Consider the following 4982-nt stretch of genomic DNA (forward strand, 5'->3'; position numbering starts at 1 on the left):
AGTAGATCATTCGGTGTGCCATTGAGAATAATTAGCTGATGACCCACAAGTGTAGGGGATCTATCGTAGTCCTTTCGATAAGTAAGAGTGTCGAACCCAACAAGGAGCATAAGGAAATGATAAGCGGTTTTCAGTAAGGTTTTCTCTGCAAGCACTGAAATAGTAGGTGATAGATAGTTTTGTGATAAGATAAATAGTAACGAGCAAAAGTAAATAAAGTAAATACGGTGCAGCAAGGTGGCCCAATCCTTTATGTAGCAAAGGATAAGCCTGGAAAAATTCTAATAATAATAAAGGAGCTCCCGAGGACACATTGGGAATTATCGTCAAGCTAGTTTTCATCACGCTCATATGATTCGCGTTCGGTACTTTGATAATTTGATATGTGGGTGGACCGACACTTGGGTATTGCCCTAACTTGGACAAGCATTCCACTTATGATTAACCCCTATTGCAAGCGTCTGCAACTACTAAAAGGAGTATTAAGGTAAACCTAACCACAACATTAAACATATGGGCCCAAATGAACCCCTAACGAAGCAACGCATAAACTAGGGTTTAAGCTTCTGTCACTCTAGCAACCCATCATCTACTTATTACTTCCCTATGCCTTCCTCTAGGCCCAAATAATGGTGAAGTGTCATGTAGTCCACGTTCACATAACACCACTAGAGGAAAGACAACATACATCTCATCAAAATATCGATAGAATACCAAATTCACATGACTACTAATAGCAAGACTTCACCCATGTCCTCAGGAACTAAAGTAACTACTCACAAAGCATAATCATGTTCATAATCAAAGGTGTAATAATATGCATTAAGGATCTGAACATATAATCTTCCACCAAGTAAACCAATAAGTATCAACTACAAGGAGTAATCAACACTACTAGCAACCCACAGGTACCAATTTGTGGTTTTGGATACAAGATTGGATACAAGAGATGAACTAGGGTTTGAGATGAGATGGTGCTGGTGAAGATGTTGATGGAGATTGACCCCCTCCCGATAAGAGGATCATTGGTGATGACGATTTCCCCCTCCCGGAGGGAAGTGTCCCCGGCAGAACAGCTCCGCCAAAGCCCTAGATTGATTCCGCCAAGGTTCCGCCTCGTGGCGGCAGAGTTTCATCCCGTAAGCTTGCCCACGAATTTTTCCAGGAAAAAACCCTTCATATAGCAGAAGATGGACGCCGGAGGCCCACCAGGGGCCCTAGGAGATAGGGGCGCCCTACGCCCCCTAGGGCGCCCCCTATCTCCTGGACAGGGTGTGGGCCCCCTAGCCTATTTCTTTTGCTCATAATTCCTCAATAAATCCAAAAAGTTGTTTCGTGGAGTCTCAGGTCTTTTGGAGTTGTGGAGAATAGGTTTCCAATGTTTGCTCCTTTTCCAGCCAGAATTCCTGCTGTCGGCATTCCCCCTCTTCATGGTAAACCTTGTAAAATAAGAGAGAATAGCCATAAGTATTGAGATATAATGTGTAATAACAGCCCATAATGCAATAAATATTGATATAAAAGCATGATGCAAAATGGACATATCAACTCCCCCAAGCTTAGACCTTGCTTGTCCTCAAGCGGAAACCGAAATCGAAAAATATGTCCACATGTTTAGAGATAGAGGTGTCGATAAAAATAAAATACGGACATGAGGGCATCATGATCATTCTAATAACAGCAGCATATATGGATTTTGTCATATGATTCCTATGTTCAAGTAATAAGCAATTCACAATGTCAAGTATGGTTCAAAAAGTTCATTGGGATCCAACAAACTATAATCTTAGTCATGGAAACAATTGCAATTTATTGTAACATCAGAAAGAGTCACTAATAGAGCTGCTCAGCAAGCTCACATACTCAACTATCTCGTAGTCTCCCATAATTGTTAACACTCACGCAATACTTGTGGTTATAGAGTTTAAGCCGGACACTGAGAAACATAGGGGCTTATTGTGTTGCCTCCCAACGTATTCACCTTTAGGTGATGTCAACAATAATAGCCTATGCTAACTTACATCCAATCGGATATATATATCATGATCTTTCAAACACGAAGAGCTTGCCAAAGGATAAAATGAAAAAGGGAAAGGTGAGGATCACGTTGACTCAAGTATAAAGTAAATCATAAAGTAAAAGATAGGCCCTTCGCAGAGGGAAGCAGAGGTTGTCATGCGCTTTTAGGGTTGGATACACAAAATCTTAATGCAAAAGAACGTCACTTTGTATTGCCCCTTGTATGTGGACCTTTATTATGCACTCCGTCGCTTTTATTACTTCCACAACAAGTTCGTACAAAGCTTATTTTCTCTGCACTAATAAGTCATGCATATTTAGAGAGCAATTTTTATTGCTTGCACCGATGACAACTTACTTGAAGGATCTTACTCAATCCATAGGTAGGTATGGTGGACTCTCATGGCAAAACTGGGTTTAAGGATATTTGGAAGCACAAGTAGTATCTCTACTTGGTGCAAGGAGTTTTGGCTAGCATGAGAGGGAAAGGCAAGCTCAACATGTTTAGAAGGTCACTGACAATATACTTTAACTGAGATGTCAGAAAACATAAACCATTACGTTGTCTTCCTTGTCCAACGTCAACTCTTTTAACATGTCATACTTAATGAGTGCTTCACAATCATAAAAGATGTCCAAGATAATATATTTATATGTGAACCCCTCTTTCCTTATCACTTCCTATTAATTGCAACGATGACCAAGGCTACATTCATCAACTCTCAACAATTTTTATGCCTCATACTTTCTATGTGTGAAGTTATCACTATCCATAAGATCAATATGAACTCTTTTGTTCTTTCTACTTTCTCAAGATCATAGCAACATATCAAAGCCCTTGACTCAACACTAATCTTTATTAAAGATAGCACACGGACTCGCTTACAAAAAGAGATCACAAAGCAAAACTCAAAACTACTTGATATCAAAACTTCAAACTAATAGATAAAGATACTACTAAAAGGCTCAAACTAAATAAAGCGGTAAAGATAGGAGTGTGATGGTGATACGATATCGGGGCACCTCCTTCAAGCTTGGGAGTTGCCAAGGGGAGTGCCCATACTCATGTGATTATTTCTCCTTCTTCACGGTTGGTGTTGTGATCTTCTTGGCAATGATGCCCTTCAGGATACGGTTCTCCTCCTCGAGCTTATTGATTTGTCGTTTGAGGTCCAAAATTTCTTTACGGAGCTTGCCCGTAACGGCCAAGGCTCCTTTTACCCAAGGATGCTGCATAGCTTCTGGAGAACACATGAAACTCTTTTTCATATTTTCATAAGAAAGAAATCTAGAGTTGGAAGGGATGACCGAGGCAGGGACAGCCAGGCTAGGTAGTTCCCCCATAGTGAAATCTACTTGGAGACGAGAGGTAACTTCTTGATCTTCCTCCATGGCATCTATCCTTTTCAAATCAGCCTCCATCTCATCCTCCGTTGATGGTCCAAAGTGATAGACATTGTCGTTTGCTCCTGGACCTGGCATTGGGTGAGACACCCGGCTCTCCCCAACTGATTCCTGAGAAGACATCTTGCTTTATTCTACAACAGGAATAGCTCGAAATGAAAACAGAGGATATTTGCATGATACGGTGGTCAAAACCTTTGGGAGTATATATAATGAATTTTTACCGAACAAAGTACGTAACATACAAGAAAACAGAGTCCAGGAGGCACACGAGGTGCCCACGAGACAGGGGGGCGCACCCTCCTCTCTCGTGGGAGCCTCGTGTCCCTTTCAGACTACTTCTTTCTTCCTAAAATTCTTAAATAATCCAAAACTGATAAAAATTGCCATTAGAGTTGTTGTGGAGTCGGTATACTTACCGTACCACGTACCTACGTCTTTTTGGAGTGTGGAACGTTCTGGAAAGTGTCTCTTATGTACTCCTCTGGGGTTATGGTTTCAATAATATTAGTTTCAACATTGATAGGATTACTTGAAATATAATGCTTGATTCTTTGACCATTAACCACCCTCGGATTTGTGCCTTCGAAGTTGTTAATTTTTATAGCACCTGAACTATAGACCTCCTCGATAACGTAAGAACCTTGCCATTTTGAGAGAAGTTTTCCTGCAAAAAAATCTTAAACAAGAGTTGAATAATAACACATAATCTCCTATGTTAAACTCATGCTTTTGTATCCTCTTATCATGCCAGCATTTGACTTTTTCTTTGAAGAGCTTGGCATTCTCATATGCTTGGGTTCTCCATTCATCAAGTGAGCTAATATCAAATAACCTTTTCTCACCGGCAAGTTTGAAGCCATAATTGAGCTCTTTAATAGCCCAATATGCTTTATATTCAAGTTCAAGAGGTAAATGACATACTTTTCCATAAACCATCTTATATGGAGACATACCCATAGGATTTTTGTATGCAGTTCTATAGGCCCATAATGCATCATCAAGTTTTTTGGACCAATTCTTTCTAGATCTATTCACAGTCTTTTGCAAAATTAATTTGAGCTCTCTATTGCTCAACTCTACTTGACCACTAGACTGCGGGTGACAAGGAGATGCAATTCTATGATTGACATCATACTTAGCAAGCATCTTACGGAAAGCACCATGAATAAAGTGTGAACCACCATCAGTCATAAGATATCTAGGGACTCCAAACCTCGGAAAAATAACTTCTTTAAGCATTTTAATAGAAGTGTTATGATCAGCACTACTAGTTGGAATAGCTTCTACCCACTTAGTAACATAATCAACAGCAACTTAAATATGTGTATAACCATCAGAGGCAGGAAAAGGTCCCATATAATCAAAGCCCCAAACATCAAACGGTTCAATAACAAGAGAATAATTCATAGGCATTTATTGACGTCTACTGATGTTACCTATTCTTTGGCATTCATCACAAGATACAACAAACTTACGAGCATCTTTGAAAAGAGTAGGCCAATAAAAACCAGACTGTAGTACCTTGTGTGTAGTTCTATCTCCAGCGTGGTGTCCTC

This window comes from Triticum dicoccoides, chromosome 2B (genome assembly GCF_002162155.2).
Source record: "Triticum dicoccoides isolate Atlit2015 ecotype Zavitan chromosome 2B, WEW_v2.0, whole genome shotgun sequence".
NCBI lineage: Eukaryota > Viridiplantae > Streptophyta > Magnoliopsida > Poales > Poaceae > Triticum > Triticum dicoccoides.